Below are 22,320 nucleotides of genomic sequence, written 5' to 3' on the forward strand. Positions count from 1 at the left end.
AGAACCGCCGTTCGAGTTATACCAGCTATTAGCGATCATTTACGAGGACGCCGTTGGAATACGATCGAATACGATTAGGCGGAAATTGATCGACCGACCGTATGAGAAAACTCCAATTGTTTCTATTTCGCGTTGCTACACTATCGTTTATAAATGTTAAGGCACCTGCTAGTTCCGTACGAAATAATTAACTTGGACCAATCGATCAGAATTTTTTATTTACTCGCGTCATTACGTATTCGTGTGAAATCCTCGTTCAATACACGCAACAAAAATTCGTTGAAACTAATTTGCAACAGTCACGGGTATACAGAGCGATTTCGAAATCGTGATGTGAAAACGAAACGAGAGAAAATTAATTTTATTACAGGTAATCGATGAGATTTTTATAGAACACCGAATGCATGGATTTTTAATTAATCAATTTCAGGTTGAATTCTTATGAATTCTTATTCTCTTATATTCTCCGTGTGAAGTAATAAATTCTTCAAGTTTACGTCGTTTCTCGATGGTCGGACTGCGTACGTTTATGTATTTATGTGAACTTTGAAGGTGCAAAATGCGAACAATAGTATATCTATGTATAACATTCAAAGTGTAACTCTGGTTGTAAAATTTAATGGACGAAACAGATTTCCACTTAATAGCTGCGTTTTTTTGCTTGTGTTTAAAACCTGAATTTGCAGAAACATTCATGGTCTACCAATGATTTTTCAAGTTTACCTAAATTATCGCTAATGTATTAATACGCTGGTGTATGTTTCCCGATATTGTACGTCGATTTCAAATTAATTCGCGAGATTCGATCATCGTTGAACACGATACATTAAGCCATTGATACGGAACGACGATGTAACGACGGGAGTAACGGCGATGGTTACTTACGGTTTAATGGGAAATAAAAGCGAGTCTGTTGCTTCTTGAGATCATTCGTTTTAATGGGAGGATTATGTGCAGCCTGGGAGGACTGAGTTTCTTGCGAAGGATTATGGATTAGCGAAACGATAATCTAACATTCTGCGTATTCGGGATTTCGTTCGCTTATGAAAGGAAACGTATGATTGGTTATAGGTTTTTGCTTTAATCTGAGACGTGGAAAGTAGTGATTGCAATAAATAGAAATTTGTAGCACTGGTGGAAGTTAGAGATACGTAATACCATTACATACAACGACGTAATAAAATAGATATGTACTTATATAGCGTATTAATAATAGCGATGATAGTATGTATAATAATAAAATACGATGACATAACAGTAATTATGATTTTGCTACATGCAATGGCATTTCCAAGTCATATTGTGCTATAGAGTATAAGGCTTATAATGGTTAATAGAATGTAAGAATTGAGAGGAACCGAGAAGATCAAATGAAAGAAGGTTTTATTGCACGATTTTGTCTCGTCTTCATGAATTTATTTATTGCAGTTCGAAGGGAAAGAATCTTACAATGAAATGAATGGATCCCTTGTTTAAAGCGATCAACCATCGCATGGAAAGATTTAGTTTCAAATCTCTAGTTAGGAGTTTCATTTCCTCGACCTATTTCTCGTTTCTTCATTTTTATTAGCCACGAATACTATTTCAACTTCTAATATCGATAAATGTATATTTTAAAAATGTGCTTAATTCACTGTTGGACCACCATGGCACCATCTCGATAATTTTTATATCTTTCGATATCCTATTTTATGTTCCAAGAAAAAAATCCCTGTTAATGTAACGTTACAAATTCGGGGAACACTTCAAACGTTTTTATAAATAGTAAATATAATGTCCCCAACTTTTATTTATTACTTTAAAGATTCTTTGCCGTTTCAGTGACATTTCATTGCTGGAAGTTTACGTATATTTTCAACGAAACATCGCGATCAGATTCTTAAAAACTTACCGAAAGAAGTCTATCCTTGACTCTTTAAATTCTTCTATAATATCGTGCTGTTCCATATTCTCTCTCTTCCTCAAAAAAAAGAAGAAACAAACCAAAAAAAAAAAGAAGAAAAGAAAAAAATTAAAAATGAAGAGAGGAAAACTTTCTCAGAATCGCCGGACCATCGTTCCCCACTGTCTATAAAAGAAACGAAGAAGGCCGGCTGTGAGCATCAGCATCAATGTTAGAAACATAGTAGAAGCGAACGAGTTGACTACTTTGTCCGACAAGTAACGACTTCGTTACTCTGGCTGGGAATTCTAGCGAGAGATCGGACACGCCTTTCCGCGGCGTCATAGTGGCTTAAGAAATTACGTTCTTGTCGGTGATTCCGCGAAGCGGCCTTCCGTCGAGTCCTTAACTTCTTTAGGGCTTCATTCTCGAAGATCGTAAGGCGAATCGTACGTACCTTTTGCGGCGCTTGTTCTCACTTAACGAGATGCGTGTTCTCGCGCTGGGAATAGAACCGGCCAGAGAGCAAGCCCACCGAACCCTTTCTTACGATCGGTCTTTTGCAATTCTGCCAACAGCGTGCCGCAGGCCTAACGTTCGCGCCGCGCCGTGCCGGTTTGTTTGAATACCGCAGATTATATAATAGATACGCTGTACGCCACTCTAAAGGCCCTGCTGTGTTTTTCCTTCGTCGCCGCGCCGGTAGCCTTCGACCCAAACTAGCGATGGAACTGACACGATACAATGTTGATGATACTCAAACAATTCGATACTAATCCATTAAAATATGTCGACTAGCACGCGATCTTTCTTATATTTTGCCCTGGGAGCTGCAGTACATTGAAATATAATACGCTACAACATTCAATTTTTGTAAAATATTACACCATATCTACGCACTTTTGTCCGGATCATTCGTATCGTTGAAAATTATTAATCCATGAAATTTATCTCATTCTAATCGTTCTAAACAAATTTAGCGACGTAGGTCATCGACAAGTGTTGAAGTCAGTGTGTTAAGAACCAAGCGGTATAGGTTATCGTATGATTATAAATACTGCAATATCTTTCGATGTCTTTCAGCTAAAATCGTAGAATCTACGAGGAAGAAATAGAAATGCGAAAAATATTAAGCGTTTGCTTGAATGCCGTAGAATCTATAGCGTGGGTTATATAATAGATACCTAAACTATACTAAAGGTCCCTAGTCCCCATGCGATTTCCCTTTCATCTAGTTCTATCGCTAGACATTCTCATATCGATCCCTACTACGTTCGTATTGTAACGTATAATATTGATATCAGTATCTTCATGTAGTATCTATCTATGGTATATTAGCGTTTTAATAGAAATATCAAACCGAGTACTGGTATTTTCGTAAAAGCATCGATCAAACATAATAATTTTTATTAGAATATTTCATACATCAGCAAGTAACGAGTTCTGCAATTTTGCAATTTTACATACCATAGAATAACTAAACAGAAGATAGAATTTTATTAGTCACAATTCCTGCAACCAATAATATTAATTCAATTGCGTACGAGGGTCTAGGTATTGTTATTCTCGTAAAAATGTTGGTTGTTTTCGATACCTACGTCCTTGATACGATATAAGATGGAAATATTCGTACTACTATACGCTATCGATAAGTATCGATGCGGTATCAGTCCCAACACTAGCTCGAACACGTTTGCTCGTTGGGGATAGCTGCCTTCTCGGCTCTGACCGGTGAAAACATTATTCCTGAACACGAAAACGGCCAATTACGAATCTCTGACGGGTGTATTTTAGAAACAACAAACGTCAACGGCCAGGTAACGTGTGATTCATTGCATTCGAGCAACGTGGATAGAGCTCGGTTGCGTGGTGAATAGGGTAATAACCGGTGCCATACGACGTAACCTGCTTCTTCTTATCGTCGTGCAATAATATCGTGTAGACCAATGCGGAAAGGTTTTAACTTTTCGTTGACTGCGCGAAATCCGACTGTAAGACGAACAGCTATTATCGTTTGATATTTGCTTGGAATTGTTGCTGCGTTTCGTGCAAGGGAATTCTGGTAGAAGCAAATGATTATGTTAACACGTTGTTGCAACTTCATTGTATTCCGATGCACTTTACATGTTGGTTATTCGGATTCTTCAGACAGAAATCATACGATGGGAACTTTTTGTCGGTGGTAATTATAGTTTGTTTAACCTGGCTGGCAAATTATGTGAAAGAATTTTAAGTGACCGTGTAATTGCGGGACATTCTTTTTTCTTCATTACTTTATGAATAAGTCCATTAATTGTAAATGAATATGTTATTGCGTAAAGAAACATTGAAAAGCGGCGCTGTTAGAGATATTAGAAAAAAGAAGTTACATTAATATGTTATTTCGTCGTAAAAGGATATTTTGAAAAGATTGAATGCATAAACATTTTTTGTGACTACGAATAGAATATTTTCACATTTCAGGTTTAATTTAGAATAAACTTCTGTATTTAATGGCAGTATCGATCAATGTAAATGTGTGAGAAAAACGTTTACGTGATAAATGTTCATACGCAAATGAACACTTTGCAAAAAATTTTCCACTGGTACCATACATCGACCTTTGCTTCTTCTCAAACAGTCTGTTTTTCTTATCTAACGCACGGATAAAAAATGAACGGCTAAAGTCTGACCACGTGAAAGAGCGCTTCTTCTACGGCTATTAGAAGAAATCGATCTATTAATCGACTGCCGGAAGTCGTCGGCTGAGTGAATCGACTGCTGTTATTCACGACCTACCAAGAAGAAAGGGGCCAAGCTGCGTCATTTAACGTGAGAAGCAATTTCATGGTTGCTCAATAGAAACACGTCTTTATAAGCAAAAGTCAGCGAAGGCTATCATTTGTGTAGCCTAATCATTTAACGCTTGACGTAATACTTCTCTATTTGATTATTGAATAAAATTATTAGATAGATTTATGCTTTAATATTTCTCTCTTTTTTTTCAATATATTCTTCTTCGATGTACTGTTTTTATATCTCAAAAACAAGCAAAGAACATTGACATTGCTTTAAAATAAAATTTCTTTTAATACAATAGAAGCTTGATTAATCGGATTGCGTGATAAAAATAACAGATAAAATATAGTGAATGTATAATAATAATAAAATATAAGGCTTGCTTTTTCGTATTGTTGCACAGTACTACAATATTATTTCTAATGTTCAGTGATATATAAACTATAATAAAGATGCATTTCTAATTTCTACGTCTTTTTTAAATTCTATTTGGTTAGATCAGGACGTGACTTCCGGAAGGACATAAACAGGATGGTTGTTTCACAGCTCCACGTCCCTTTGGTTGATTTATGGCAGCTGGGACTGAAACAAGTATAAATCTCTGTTTAACTTCCCTGTTAAGTCAGAAGGTGTTTAGTATACTCTTTGTAAGGTCGCAGCTGTCGTACAATTGCTTAACTTACATAATAAGTTTTTCTTTCCTGAACGTATTTCTTAGTGTGACATAAGATTTCGTGCACTTAATAAACGTCGTAATTACTAATACCAATACTAACACTAGCTAATCAACTAACAATTATATAATACTACAAATACCAAGAAGATTAGAAGAATCAAAATCTTTCTGGGAACTTTAACGCTTCTAACTTTTGTGTTAAATATATCACAACTAAACAATTAAATTAAAAGAACTTGCGAGATGAAGTAGAACATAATAAAGTATGCTAAGAATACGTAACAGATTAAAGAAAATATATTGAAAGTACGATGATTCCTATTATATTGTACATAATTAATAAATTATTAATCACTTAATTCTTTCAAATTCCCTTTTCTATCATACAAACATAAAGCCCTATTTTAGAAACTTCATTGCCCAAAATTCGTTCGAATAAAAACATTACGATTACAAAGGATCTCCTATCTCAAACAAGATCGATCGGAAAATCATTCATGGAAGTAGGATCAAATCGAAAAATCCTCGCTATCATATAACGGAAGAGGTCTGGCGGGGCTGTCGCTTCGTAGCCAAGAAAGCACAACCGATGTTGCGTTTGTCTCTCTTTCCACGGCGTAGTTTGAATATTCAGTGGTTTTCGTGGCTAAAAGGGGCGAAGGGCGAACAGACCTACGAGGATGAGAACGAGAATGAGAAAGAGAAAGGGCCGCGCGAAGGAAATCCAGAGGCACGAGGGATAAGCCAGCTAGAATCTGGTGTACATCCCCGTTTAGCAATTAGCATCTTGTATTTCGAAGCCGGAGTTTCCTCCGGATGGAGCCGTAGGAAGAAAGCAGAGCTGAGTCACGAAGTCAGCCCCTTGCTTTCCTGCCAGTCGTCCCTGAATATCGTTAGCTTCGGCGAATTTAATTCGGTGGTCGTAATTTAGCACGCATTAGTGATGTTCCACGGTGAAATTCCGCACGATGTTCGCTATTCGACGGCACGATTAATTTCTAGTTGAACTTTGTTTTCCTCGTCGAGAACAGGCTGTGCTGCTTCTTTGTCGGTTTCTATACCTGTACTCTTGTTTTGTTGCTTTGTAGGATACAACGGGGACAAATGAGGGGTTGAACTCTCACCGATGAAAGAGGAATGCATAGTTGTTGTTTTTCAATTTAAACAGGTTAAGGGGAACGAAGAATAGAAAGTATAAATATAAAAAATTATGTAAATATCCAGTAGAATAGAACGTATTAAACATAGATAAAACATATTAGCGTTAATATATTTTAACATCTCTATGTAATAAACAGGAAATACGAGGATAACTAGTAGAATTATTCGATGCTCGGAAAAAATTGTATTCTTTGTTATTGAAATTAAATACCTCGGCACATAAATGTTCTTAAATCTTGTAGTTTAATTAATTACTAATAGTAATAATTAAGTAATACTAGTAAGTAATTACTAAGTAATAATTAATTTAATTGTGTTCTGGTATTACATATAAAAAGAAATAAACGACAAAAATTTGACTCTCTTATATATTTTAGAAAATTTATTAATTTAAACATTATCTTTAATTCTCGAGTCAATATATACGATTCAAACTTACGCACAATTTTTATTTAAAATAATTTTTAATATTATTTTTTTTTTTTTTTTTGGTTGTAATGTAGCGAATGCGGGAGATCTCGCCACATTCTCATCACTTTTCTCACGTTTTGACACCTCGATCGAATAGTCAGATAGAAGAGCTTGACATTTGACCCGTCAGACGGAATCGAGCTTGTGGTTGAAGCTTGCTCTTTTTCCGTTACCGGAAACGCTAGTAACCAGAAACGATCGACAAAGAACGTCCCAAATTTCCAACCCGAACCACGATCTGCTATCCATGAATTCTGACTTACACGTGTCTATGTCACACGCGTGCACCCTTGTCCGAACACATACGATCATTCGAGGAACATGCATACGTGTGCAATGTATGCAATGTATACCGTGAATCAGGTATCCGCGTGATTTAATCACATCGCTTTGTCTGGACGAAGCTGTTTCCGGTATCGAATTATCCGAGAATCGCGTAGCGCGATGTAATTGATTGTTGCCGTGCGTTTGTATGTCGTTTGCGTTTATTGGCGTATTATTTTTCGTATAATTTTCAGTTAGACGGAATAGTACTGGGTTTTAGCTTGAAAAACTAACAATTATAATTTAGTACATATATATTCAATACATTAACAAATTATCATTAATTGAACATTATAGTTATCGTCTCCAAAATCATATAGAAAATACCTAGATACACAATGTACGTATATAATTCTCAAACAGTAAATGTTTTCGATGAATATCGAAGATCTTTAACAAACTATTACCAAACCGCAGGATGATAAATTAATTACGCAACACAAAGTAAAAAAGAAATTACCTAGTCCTTACTTCTTCGACATCATGTTTATTCCTCTGTCTATTATCCAAGAAATGAAACACTTTTACCAAATTCATATCTATTTTTTCAACCACGGTAATACCATCTCCTCGATTCGATCCAATTTCAAAACCTCTTCAACGCGATTCCCATCCGAAAAAGGGATCTCTTTTGGCGAAGGAAAGCCCGTAACATAGGTTGAAGCGTGAAACGTGATCACGGGATCGCAGATCGCAAAATAATCGAATTGTCGAGCGTTCGATCAGCGACGCGGAGCGATACAGCGGTTGTACACAGAGGTGGGCTACGGTTCCGTGACGCTGAAAGCATGTACCAAAGTCCCTTTTAGCGGTGCTTTCAACGCTTTTCCCGCCGAAGCTGTTCTGGCTCGTTCAAATATTAAAATAAGCGAGCGGGAGAAGCGGAAACATGCTCCAGCTTACAAAAGGAGATTTTCTACTTTGCCGTGACCCGGCGTTCTTCTCCGCGCAAGGAGAAAAAGAAAGGGAAGCCAGGAAGGGAGGCAAAAGGGGTTGATAGACGGAGGGTGGAAGCGTTCCGCGTTCCTTCAACCGCCTTTCGCTTCAGAGGCAAAACAAATTTGCAAACGGAAAGACACGGGCTACGCTTCCGTCTAACTGATCCTCTGGTTATTCGTTCGCGTATGAGAAGAACGGAGATGAATCTTCGTGAATATCTCACGAGACAATATACTCTTTTGGTGAAAAAGATAAAGAAGAGGTATATGAGACATCAAGGTTTTCATCTGTACGTAATATTAATATCTTTGACAATTGTTGGAAATCTAAGGAAAGATACGACGTTCGAGTCTTTTTAGAAACGTAAAATATCAACTCAGAATTAGCACAGAATTAGAGTATCCTTTGAGCTAATTTCTATCAATACGATAATTACTATAAAATAGACAGCAATAGAGAGTTTCGTATAAATAACTGTAATTTTAATTTACTAATAGTAGTTTCTTTTCTCTACGTACATGTGACCCTATCGCACTATATTTCCTTCCGTTTATTTTCCATGTTTTCGTTTCAAATGTATCTTCCCTATATACGAGATATCTGAAATTTGACAAAATTCTTATCGACACGCGTGATCTTTTGTTTTACTTTTACGTTAAACATCTTGAAATAATACAGATCTTCTTGTTCGTTAAAATGAATAAAAATTGGAAAATTATTTTCTCGAAGGCGAGATTGAAATGTTCGATCGAAAATGAAATTCGAGGATCGTTGCAGAGTTAATATCAAATTACAAATGGTTTAAAATTCTAGATGTTTGCACTCTCCGTTAGATCGACGAAGATACCTACGGATCGTACAAGACTCTAGCTACGACTATATCAATCGATGTATCCTGATAACACTTTCATTTATAATTTGACTATATCCTTTTTATTAAACGTACGCTTGGGGGAAAACGTCTCCTTCACGACGCGACGCTGCGCAACTACATACACTTTGATTCTATTTTAATACCGCGAACGATCAACACCGCGGTTTGCGTCATTTTATATTTGACTTGCTGATTCGTGGAATAACATGATTCCACGAATCGCCAACATTTTTAGAATATCGACGAACCGATGACGCGTGAGAATGGTTCGACGTTAAACAGCAATTCCGTTTCGCTAGGGGAGCAAGCAAGAATGGTTGTTAGGGCGAGACCGGTTAAATTAGCTTGACAATATTTGAAGACAATATTTACTTACCAATGTTTTAGAGTTAATGGCTGATACAATTGAATTTCGAATATTGTAGAGTGGAGTGGAAAAATATGTATTGTGTACAGTGTTTCTTGGGCACGTGCCATCGTGTTGACAAATGATTATTTTTCGCCTCTTTTGATGTTGACAAAAAGACACCTAAATTACATTAATTTGTTAGTAATTATATACGTCTCTTTCTTACACTTTTTCATTGAAAGATGACAAAGAAACTTGAGATTATCACGGAACTATTGTAAATTATAAAGTATATTTTTCTGGGAAATATTTATTAATCAGAAATGAATATTATATTAATATTGTGATATCGTAAATAGTAATTTTATCGTTTATTGTTTTATATTGACAAATTACATTATTTCGGTTTATAAACAACTTAAATTCGCTTTCGTAATATATTAATTTAGGTAATTTAGCACTTAATAACTTAATATTCCATCTCCATAACAAAAATTCGTATTATAAATACAAAAATCATATGTTTATCATAAATACAATTTTTTCCGAGAAATAATTCTTACATGAACTTCTCTTCCATGCAATTTCCTTGTTTCTAATGTAATTGTATACACTATACGCGTTCGAACAATAATTAATGTAATTAAGTGAAAAAAAGAGAAAATTTTATCTTAACGTGGGTTTCTAAAATCTGATGAATTCTTAAAAAATCAGTTACGTTCCACAGAATAAAAGAGTTGTGTGTATTTATAGTTTAATATTATGTTTCATAAAAGATTTTTAATCTGTCAATATGAAATGCAACGAGAATACACTTCCTTTTCCTCTTTCCATCATAAAAGAGGAAAAAGAAACCGTGAGCAAAGAACAGCGTAAAAACATATACGGCGAAGCATTATCGACGCGGCAATCTCCTACTGCTCGTCAATTTTTCTTATTGCTGGATGTGCATTTTACATTGTTGTACACGTAGTGGAAGGACACGGAACGCATTCAGCATGTTTATCGGTATAACAAATCAAGTCTCATTTGAGAAATGGATCGTCACGCCGGTGTGCTGTGCGCGCGGGGTTCGTCTTCTCTCGCGCGGATAATATTAAAAATATCACGTGCACGTGTACAAGCTGGCCGGCTCGTACGGATAGAGTCATTTTATCGTTTCTTTTCTTTTGTATGTTGCAGGTACGTTCAGTGCATTTCTCAGCGGGCCGACACCGCTAGTCCTGGCGATCGTGCTATTCTCACTGCGATCACGTATGTATCTTTGCACGTGTACAGCGTGTCGATATTAATAATGAATGAAGCTGTTGCATATACGGCTCGTCTCGTTCGCTCGAAATTCGCGCATGATCTCTTCTCCCGGTCGCTTCAATCCTTCTCTCCTCCTATTGCACGATTATTATGTGCATATTTCATTTCTTTTCCGTAGCCTGCCCGTCTGGAAAAATATCGTTCCCAGGCTGGAATACCGCTTGAATAACGCAATTACAACTATTGATACGATTTTCTTCTCGAATAGTTTTGTTTTTTTTTCTCTTCATTTCTTTTTGCCCCCGCATTTTATTATTTCTTCCTTCTGCTTTTATCTTGGTAACACATTTGTTCTCATTGCCTCGGTTAATTGATTTCAAAAGCGTCCCCTTCTGGTGGTTATAAAGATGGATTTTTAAAAATTTCCAATTCTAAAATTGATATTTGGCTGGAACAAATTCCAATTTAAATAGTATCGCTGCGATTTTCAACGGAGGAAAGATTCGCGTTCGAAAACCAGCAAATAGATCGAACGTGATAGAACGTTAGGTATTTCGATAGATTTTTTTCTTTTAAAACTCTGTCGGACTGTAGTAAAACGGTTTTATAGCGGAGTGGCACTAAAAGGGAGAATAGAATACCACTACGAGGGCGCTTTGTTGGGGAAAGGTTACAGATGAAGTGGAATTTATCTAAAATTTAATTTCTGTTCCAAATAATGGAAACAGAAAACGTATAGAAGGTACACAAGTTAGAAAGAAAGATTACGTAACGGAGTAATGCGTAAAGATGTTTTGTTGATAAAATTTGAATAATGTATACGCGAGCTTACATGTTGTTTCGTCGAAGCACAGAAAATGTATTTGATTATAGTATATTTTAATAGCTCACTATAACATCAACAAGATAGAGAAAAGGAAATTATGATAACGACGTAAGTACTTCAATTTCTTCTAGACAGAAATGGCGACGGAAAAGATATCAAGCAAACCCTTGGAATTTTCTCCAACCATAATCTTCGGAAACAAAATTCAAGGATGTACATTAACTGGGAAGATTTCGAATAAAACGTCGCATAAATAACATTGGTCTTTAACGAGTTAAAAGAATATATGCAGCTAATTTGAGAAAAAGGCTGCAAAATTTATCAAATTATTCTTCTAACTATGCATATATACATTTTCGTTGTTACTAAAATCCTGAAAAGAGAAGGTGATAAATAAGTCAGCGCTATTAAAACTAGCAATGTTCAAACCCATACTCTCGGACTGTTCAAACCTTTAAAAAAACAAGGCTAATAAATTTGAACACCGCTGGATAGAAAAATGAAAGTAAAAGAGAGAAGATAATACGTTTACTCTGTCCATACATACATATTCTCCATAGGATTGTCAAATCTTCATAATGAATTAACCGATCCTCCCCAGTGAGTAGACGTTTTTAAATGGCGAGCGAGTCTACCCTCTTGGTGGATTAACATAAAAATAAAAAATAAAAAAAAAAAGGCACGATGGAAAAATGCAGATCGTCGCGTTTTCACGGGAAATTTGCATGCGAAGCGTAAAATTTCTCTACGACCAAACGGCAACCACTCGGTTTCGCTGAATTCGATTCCCTTATCAGTTTGATCCCCTATTTTCGCGTCGTGGAAAATCAAGGTGAAGCGGGAACGCGGCTAGGGGAATCGCGACACGGTGATTTAAAACGGCAGAATAGTCGATGGCGAGTGCAGGGTCGTGGAGCGAGGAGGAAAGAAGATTATAAGTGTCGCGTTCCATTTACTACTCTTCTCCTGTTTTATCCAAAGAGGTTTTTTACGCTCGACTCGAGCTCCAGCTCCGGGCAATATCCATAACAAAGTCCTTCAGTCCTTCTTGTCTGCTCATTTTCCCAGGGACCCGTTAAATAAATCGCCCGTAAAAAAGAGACAGTTTGTTTTAAATTTCCAGTAAATTGGTGGAAAACCGTCCGTTCGTCGATGTTACTTGTGAAAATCGTTTACGTTTGTCGTTCGTTTTACCAGCAGCATATACATTCACGATAATATCGATAGAAATTCCATATTTTTCCCCTTTCCTTTTTCATAATGTATTTGTATTGAATATTTATTGCAAACAAAAAAAAAAAAAAAAAAAAAAAAAAGAAAAAAAAAAAAAAAGAAACGGAAAGGCGAAGATTAAAGTACAGCTGGTAACAAGATACGGTAACGTTCTCTTCGTCTCTGCTGTTCTTCGTCGAAACTACTATTTCTCAGAATTCTCTTATTAATGCGAAAAAGATACTTAAAATAGCGAAGGCAAAGGGGAGCAAAGGAAAGAACGAATACGATGGTCAATACATAGTACCGGCAATGTAATTGTAATGCCTGGTACAACAACGATATTTTAAACTGACGATTTAATTATACCGTAGAGGGGAAATTTTCCGAGGTATTGCACGAGACGACGTAAACTTTAATTCGAATGCACAATTTTGCATTTCATTCTTTTACTGTCATTTTAGTATTTTTCTGTACTTTTCTTTCTCCTTCTTCTTTATTATTATTGTTAACGTGAAATATATAAGATAACGATTGTAAATATTCTAAATAACTTTCAAATTCTAAGGAAGATGAAGTATTGTTTTAATGAATATTCGTATATATTACAATTGGGCCAAAATTTCAACAAAATATTTCTTCTAAATAGCGTAATTTCTAAGATCTCATCCATCCGATCTAAGACGAAACGGAATAAAAGCACGATCGCGAAATGTCAAGCAATAAGTTGAAAATTTATTCAAAACCACTGAACAGTATCATAAGTATCATCAACATGGAAAAAGTGAGAACGAGCAACTATCAATCTCCGTCACGGAGCTACACGAACGTCAGACGTTCTTTCTTCAGTAGGATGCGAAGAAAAGTCTCGCGTTCGCAGTCGCTGTCATCCCCAAGTCCTTTATCATCTTTCCTGTACGAAAAGCGAATCGACCCTGCGTATCGTTGAACACATTTGTTTATCTTCCCTAGCTCTAATACATCGCTGTAAACACTTAAATCGGGCGTGCAAACAGGCGAAACAAAAACACCAGCACGCCCTTTCCCCGCTATGTTATCCAGGGGATGATCAAAGCACACCTTCAGCTTGCGAAGCTTTTTAGAAATCGCTTTTATCTCACGGTGCTCTGTCGTTCAAATCGACGAACGTCATTCGTATTTGTCCTCGCCCTTTGTCCACGAAGAAGTGGCTTCCAGCAGCCAGTCAGAAGTGGTAATACACTATGGCTTCAGGCTGGACAGTTCCGTCGATTTCCTTCTCGGGGGTGAAAGTGGGACCGGCTACAGGCTGCTTTCACCAGAGAGTGTCTCTCTGTTTTTCTGTTTACGCGCCGCGAGAATCGCTCGAAGAAGCCAGGGGATGCTGCCTGGATATCTAACCGTATCCTCTCTGGTAAATACGAGGGTTATCTGACCTCTTCTACCGGTATTTTGTTGGCACTGCTCCTCGTTGGCGTTGATCACTGGCGTTCAACTGCTCTTTTGTCGCTTCCATTTCTTCTCTCGACCATAGATACACAATATTGAGCGAATCGACGATTCTGGCGTTCCTTTTGTTTGATTCGGTTTGATTTCCTGTTCGAATTAGATCATATCTTGACCATTGGAGCACGAAGTATTTATTTTTCATAATTTTCCACCAGGGTTGGGAAATAAGTATGTATTTTAATTAATTCGTCCGTTGACTTTATTAAATTTGACTGATTCAATGTCCAATGGTATTGCACGGTATTACGTAAAAGTGGAAAATGTATTTTCACGCCTCTATCAGTACTTTTTCATACGTAAAAGATGTCACAAGGAATGTCACAAAATAGACTTTTTTTCTTCAGAAAATTAAATGTTACTCTTTGATCCTTCAGTAAAGGAACATGGTTAAATAAAGTTGAATGCAATTATTAGTTGTAATATGCAGTTTATATCCTTATTAAACATTAGGAGAAAATCAATACGAAATCTGAATTTTGAACGAAACAGGTACACAGTATAATTCTGATCTTCTGGTAGTTTATCGAATCGCAGGTTGCACTAAAGTTGACACAGGCAGTTAGTTAGGTTTAGTCTTTCGGTTTACGTACTGTACATTGTTCTTAGATATGAATTTCCAGGAAATATCCTTACCACCATTGATGGTTGAGGGAGCGAAGTTGGGATGTGATTTCGTAATTAAATGATCCGGGTTGGAATTATGTGCACTTCACTAAATGAATGGAGGGTAAGGTAGACTCGACAATTTGGAAGGTGATTTATGACCGCACACTAAAGGGAATTGTATTAGCGTTGGAGGTGCTATATGTGTCAAACAGTTAATAATGTTTAAAGTCTAAAGTTGATTATATCAAAGTTGTTTTCAACACCACAAATTATCTCACATTCTAACTATTATTACATCGCCATTTAGCTAGTAGAATGACTAAACTGAAAGACGTCAATTTTTCAGGAAATACTTTTGAGATAGAGAACTTAAGATAGCAAATTATTAATTATTCAATCATATAGCAACGAACGATTTGTTATTGGATTTAATCAATAATCTTTGGTTGTTGAGTCTCTGTACACACATTCGCTATGAGCGTTATATAAGTAGACGTTTAAAAATTAATTTATATTTTGGTTTTAAGCTGTAAAATGAATGAACGTATAACTGATGTTCTCAGTTTATTTTAAAAGGTATATTAAAAAGGTATATTATTAAAAAAAGAGTTAAAACAACCCTATTTTGAATTGTAATCCTGTTCTTCTTAGATACGCGGTATAATCTTATTAAAAACTATATTGATCTTATTATTTTGTTCGAACAAATATAAAGTTGTTGATTTTTACATTTATTACTCTTCCATATAATAAAGTTGTAACCCTCAACTATGTAGACTGTACACTGATTAGTAGAACACACGATGAAAAAAGTTTGTACGCCATCGAGAAGGATAATCCAAAGATGGTCTTCTAGGAGTTCTGTTAGAACGCTAAGTGCATTTGGCCAGCTTCCAGCCGAACGACGACTTGCACGGCTTTCCTGGATGTGAAATCACCGTGGTACATCCTCGACTCCACCCACCTGTCTCCTTTTTTTTCTTCGATCCCTCCGGCACGTCTGTCACGGTCCTTCCAACGTCCAATCCCCTCGAACTTTTCTCGAAGCTTTTTCGTCGGTCTCTCCTCTACTCGAATTCTCTTTTCCGCCGGTCGTTGCTTCTCGTGGCAGTGTTCTTTCGCGTTCCTAGCCGTAGTCAAGGGTTTTTCTTCCAAGAAGGTGAGGTGATTTGTTGTAAAATCATCTGGTGCCTGAGATAAGCGAATCAAAGTTCAATGACCGAGCGAATCGCGACGTATCTTTGCAGTAGCTGATGGAATTTTTTATAGATGAAATGTTTCCTTTTTATCAGAACGATAAAATATGCTTTGGGAATATCCAGTGATTAATTCAGATAATATGTGTTTTTTCTGTTGAAATTATTCGCACAAACTGATACGATATGATGTAATAATATTATGCAAAGTTAATTCGTGTAAATTGATAAATTACATAAATCGATTTACTTTTACGGCTTATTAAAGAACATTACTTTACTTTACTTGCTATTACGAGTTTTACTTGCTATTGAAATTTTTATTTATCTGCGACATATGTAGCTCTAGTAGTGCTGCAGGTCATAGAGAAGTTTCGTTTTGCCATTAGAATGCCTCTTCATCTTTTTGCTATAATTCTTAAATCTAGTATCTAATTGTCCTATGTTCGTTGACAATGACACCGTCTGTAAAAATCACATCTGTCAATTTTTCATTAGCTTGGGTGTATTGAACAAACCAAAACTACGTTATATTTGACGTATAAATTTCATGTTTGTAGCTTTTCACGCCAAATCGTCTCAATTTTTAATCGTCTCAAATTTTAATAAAATGAACATGCTACGTGTATTACTTTCTCACCTAGCGGAAGCACCACGACGATACGCACCAAGTAAGCTGAACCTCGACGTACACCACACCATAACCGAGTCACACAAATTTTCTCGTGGATCAGTCTTCAAGGTAGACATATACTCAAGAAACAAATGAATCGAGTTTACTAAGGCGCGATGTACACCGCGAAACGAGCGTTCATTTATCATTGAGCGTCTTATTCGAGGATTTCTTTCGAAGGTTTCGCAACGAGCTGACGGCAGATGAATCGTCGGAGTCCGTTGTGTCTGAAGGGAGAGGTTGCTCTCTCGTCAATGCCGAGTTCTCATTCGTTTGCTCCGAAACCGTCTAGCGACGACGAGAGACGAGGCCGTAGACTAGAGACCAGGGTCTGGCGATTGTGGGTGGTGGCAGCCTTGGACCAGTAGAAGGTTCCCTTGTTGGTTTCGTTTTGGTCCGGAGCTTCCGTATCGGCGTTCTTAGGGCTTTGGGGCCTGGCGAGAGGCAACTTTATAAGAAGCACTCGAGCGACAGAACGTTAAGGGGCGCCGCGTAGGGATGCGAAAAAGCTTGCTGAGACACATTAGTCTCGGCGGGGGTCAACGAGTGAAAATAAATGGCCCATTACTTCACCGAGAGTCAGCCTATACTACAATGTCTCCGGCATACGCGACCAGACCTTGTACCTCGCTCTCTTTCTCTTGCTCTTCATGGGCTACTTCGTTCTTCTGGAATTTCACGGGGCAACGATATACGAGCCAGCACCGAGGATAATAGAACGTAAATACCGCGATGAAACGATAGAACCTGTTACGCCGTTATTATCGGCCCCCGGGCTGTCCTTGTTCCACGGCCAAGCTGTTCGATCGATCACCTTTCCTTCGTTTTTCGTTCTTCCCATGGAACTTTAAGAAAGAATCCGTCGATCCAATTTCAAAATAACGCGATTGTTAAGTAGTGTTCGGGCTCCTTACGCTCTGTTCTTAATTTTAAGATTTATTATTGGTTTTGGTGTGTAATGAGATTTAATTGAATGTATAAATGCATAGATGATATCTTATGCCGAGTCATATTTATTGATTTTCTTGTTCCTTTATATGCGTTTACAACAAATTTTAATCCTTTCAAGATGGAATATTTTTTAGTTCACGAGAACAATTAATCTTTTACTAGAGTTATTCACGATAGAAACTGATTTCCTGGAATAGTTTTGTGAAGTAGACATAATACCATAAAAGCTGAGACTTGTTTTACCAAAAGTAGGTACCCAGATACATTCTTCGTGTAGTTAGTTAATAACTTACCGAACCACTATATCATGTAACATCGTGTGTCAGAGGGTTAATACTCCAAACAGGATAGTGTTAACTAGTGTTATATTTTTTCGCTTTCATTTTCAATTTTTTAGAATCTGACAGGAGGCATTTTGGAAATGCCATCTTCCAGTGCAAATAGTATGTACTAAAAGAAAAACAAACAAACAATTTTCATAATACTTTATGTAGCATTAAAAATGCAGAAAGCATATTGTAATATTCCTAAAGCATGAAAGAAAAAGAAGCTTCTATTCTTTCGGTAGTAAATTAAAAAAAAAATCTGGACGTTAATGCATTTAAATACGAAGATTCCTAAGTAGAAATTTCGATCTTCTTCGACGTTGTTCGTATGCGCCCATCGATTCGCAGCTTCCTCAAATTCTTCGAAAGGAGAGATCGCGTATTTTCCCAGTCAGGTTAGCCGGGCAGTGGTTAAGAATCGACAAACTTGTCGTTGCCGACATCTTGCAGTGGCAGTGAAATTAATCGGCGAAGCGGGCTGACGCGTGCCCAGAATTACTTTGGTGAGCCTTTTTGTCCAGGAACAGGTCGAAGCAGAGGAGCCTGGATCGAAATTGTTTCTGCTCACGAAGCTCCTCTCGAACCTTCAGCTTAATCGGACAGAGGACAAAAGTTCTACGTGTTTGCTGGCTTCTTTTTCTCGTGACTTTTGCGTTGCGGCAAGGATTCTTCGAATTCTTCCAATTCGGTCGAATCGTGATTGAGCAGAATTAAAACTTTGTTGGGATAAAATAAGCTAGAGCAAATTTCATTTGGAGAAAAAAGCAATAATAACGATATTTATTCATTTTATGTTAAAATCAAATAGATCGTTTTTAAATAATTTTCTATTCTAGTTCATCTTTTCCCTTAGAATGATAAATAACTTGGATTTTAATAACAATGAAATTCTAAAACGAGTATTATACACGAATTTGAATGATAGATAATATATCCGAATTATTTTAAAATATGCCAGCATTTTATTAATTTTGCGTAGATACTCTTCAATAATATCGTTAATATTAGCATCAAAGATGCAAAAACTATTTAAGAAATTGTTCTAGAGTACATTTATTTAAAGTACCCAAAGTACCACATGAGATGATTATTTCACTTAATATGTAAATAATAAAACAATCTGAAGATAAATTATTTGCTTATTCATATAAACTAAAACATGTACCTGCATGCTTATTTTAAATAAAATGATATATTATTGAAATAGTTACATTATTGAAATACTTTTCAAATATTTTGAGTAATATCCACACCTGAAATAGAACAAATATCGATACATACGTATAATTTTTGTGAGATGAATACTTTTTTTTAGATTTTTATATTTCGTTGAAAGAGGTATTAAATTGAGGTCTGAATTAAAAATGACGAATAATAAAACCTTTTCGTCAAAATTTATATTAATTAATTTTCAAATTGGTAAAAATCCATTAAAGACGAAGCTTATATGCATATAAAAATGAATGATTATTACAATGCTTTGTAAAAAACTGAGAGATTATATTTTACGTCAAAAATAAAATGATAAAACGGTTGGTTTTTTCCGATAATATTCATCGTGCCGAAAAAACTGTACAAAAGTTTCCAACGATAAAGTATTGTCCTTTTTAACAAAATGTGCACATATTTAACATATGCACTCTTTTTGCATCTAGCAAATATTTTTGCCGCGTTTGATTATTGTACCATAAATTTTCAGTGAAGGAATATTTAGAATATTTAGCATTGAATAAGTTTTTGATTGACCCAGTTGGAAACGTTAACGTTGAATAAATGAAGTAACGTTCAAAGTGAAACTTTGTTGAAAAAGGTATAAATAAAAACAAAATGATATCGTTCCAATTTTCATTTTATTTATATTATCAGATTAATTTATATTTGAATTCTTTAAATTTCATACGGCCTTTAATTCTGTGTAGACTACTTTTATAAAAAATATCGATAAATTGATTGCTAAATGAAATGAAATACTAAGCTCAGACGAGAACAATAATTTAAATCAATTTGCAACGATTGCCTCAGCCGCTACAAAAATATATCGCAAGTGATTCACTTAATTGAATGTTCTCGTGGATATCTGTTTCGTTAATTAAATGCAACAGCACGATCGGTAAGATACTTGGAAAGCGAATATCAAATATTAAAACGCGATGTTCAAGGAGAAAGCATTCTAACGGCTAGAGTTTCGATGTAATTTATTTTCTAATTAACACAATTGCAGGTTTGCTCGGTGATTCGTCGTTGTAGCAAAAACTCGCTCGGAGGCGTTTCTGTGTTGATAATTTAATTCGAAAACTGAACAAATTGTTTACACTTGCGAAAGAAAGAAACATCGCTGTTGGAGATTAATTAATTAGACAGGCGATTTATCAGCGCTGCGTTTCCCGGACAGAGAAAAAAAAAAAATAAAATGGGGTCTATGCGAACAGTTGACGAACGACGCTCGGTAAATTGAAATACGTCAGGAACGAAGTCGGCTCCGTCTAGTTGAAGTTTTCACTTATTTATTATTGCTAATTATAAAAACGTATCTTTTTGCATTGGTAAATAAATTGAATCTTTTTAAATTTCTATTCGTATTAGTTGATATCGTTGGATCGTAAGCGATCTTCGGAAAAGCTCCACAATTAAGTTAATTTGACTCAATTTATGGATCATCTACGATCATCTACGATACCAACTAAGAGTTAATCACCGCATTATTGTGTCAGTACCTGATTAACGAGGTAAAAAGCGAGAAAACGAGAGAAAAATGCGAGCAAGACGAGAAAAGGGAGAAAAGGAATAATTAAGGAGCGAGCGAGAGTGAAAGAGAGAGAAAAGGAATAACTTAGAAACGAGAAGAGAGAAAGGAATAATTTAGAAAGGGGGGGGGGAGAGAACGAACCATAGCTCTGGCAAACAAAATGCAACACCTGCGTTTACTTCCGACAAGTACCCATTAACACCTTGCAGTGCGTTTCGCATTACCGTTTCAGAAATTGAAAGACTGCTTGCAACACAAATAAACTACCGTAGCCAGTGATCTTTTCGATGATAATGTTGATACTGACGGTTAACTGGCAGCTCAAACGAAGGAAAAGTTGAATGAAAGGGGATATCGGTCAGCGTATTATTATAGAAGCGCACAGTCTTGCTATTTGAAACACGCACAGCCTGCTCATGATACGCATGACCATTAGATTGCAACGTGTTTATTTTAAGCTTTGCTAAACGATAAAGCGGACTTAACGAACTGTACTGGAATTATTTACTTATTTAGTCGCATATACAGTTACGCATATTGAATTTCATCGACTTTTGCATGTAAAGACACAAAGTTGACGAAAAAGTTTGATCGCCATCGATCGTTCAAGTTGATACCGTGGAAAAATAATAAACTTTGTTATAAAAGTTTAGTTAAAGACACGATGTATGTGGACGGATAACGTGACCTGTATGATAAGGTATGACATACATACTCTTATCAATCTTTTTTTAAATTTTAAATTATATTATGTGTTCGTAATTCTTCCTACATTTATATTAAATTATTCTTTACCTACATCCATATTAAATTTATCTAGAGATCGCATTCCTACATTGAATTTCATCCAGAGTCGGACGATATTTTTTTAATTTAAATGTTCTAGCTATATACGTATCTACGATAAAAAATGATTTTGTAATAATAGATAAAAAAAAGAAAAAACTCTAAATTTGACACTGATCAGCGTATCTGCCGCAGTTAGTTGAAAGATAAACACCATTTTTAGAAATAATGGAATATATCATATCTCAGCACACTATTGTCAAGTTAAGAGGTGTATGAACTTTCAATTCGAACAACACTATCTACAGACACTTGAAGCGATCGAAAGCATTTCGTTTGGTTTCCATTGGTCATTTCGTTCCATCAGAACGGAACGTAAAAACTCCATCGGGAATTCGTTCTACGCGAGCGTTAAAATAGAAGATCCGTGTGATCCGTAAGCTGTGGAAAAACACGAAGTATACGAGAACGAAGAGAAATTCAGCGCGGACGTCGGCTTAATTACGTTAGTCACATTATGCGACGTTTCTCCCTTGTTTCTGCGTCGTCGCCATGAGATCCCCGGTAAACGACGCCGGTGTCAACGTCGTCGTCGGTATTGCGCCAGCCCAAGCGTCGGACTTGCCACTATGCGAGCACCGAGAATCGACCGAGCTGTCGTTGACTGTCCTTTCTCTTCTCGACACATTTCTCTCTTTCCGTGTCGTATACCTCTTCGTCTGCCTTCGATCGATCTCGTTTTTTCCCTTTTATCGTGTTCAGCGTTAATTTCGTTCGGCCAGGTGCAGCGTTAATTTCGCGGCTC

The 22,320-nt window shown here is 36.4% G+C and overlaps 1 protein-coding gene and 1 long non-coding RNA gene across 3 annotated transcripts in view; both read left to right on the forward strand.

Annotated features, from left to right (window-relative positions):
* Positions 1–22,320, forward strand: part of LOC100742608 (mucin-17) — a 381,959-nt gene that overhangs the window by 152,908 nt on the left and 206,731 nt on the right. The gene's annotated exons all lie outside the window — the stretch shown is intronic.
* LOC112213886 overlaps positions 1–22,320 on the forward strand; it is a 163,596-nt gene that overhangs the window by 106,622 nt on the left and 34,654 nt on the right. Inside the window, exon 2 of the long non-coding RNA XR_004462811.1 lies at positions 10,637–10,708. This is a non-coding gene — a long non-coding RNA (uncharacterized LOC112213886). The remainder of the gene's footprint in view (positions 1–10,636; positions 10,709–22,320) is intronic.

Source organism: Bombus impatiens, unplaced genomic scaffold (assembly GCF_000188095.3).
Source record: "Bombus impatiens unplaced genomic scaffold, BIMP_2.2 scf_1666, whole genome shotgun sequence".
NCBI classification, from domain to species: domain Eukaryota; kingdom Metazoa; phylum Arthropoda; class Insecta; order Hymenoptera; family Apidae; genus Bombus; species Bombus impatiens.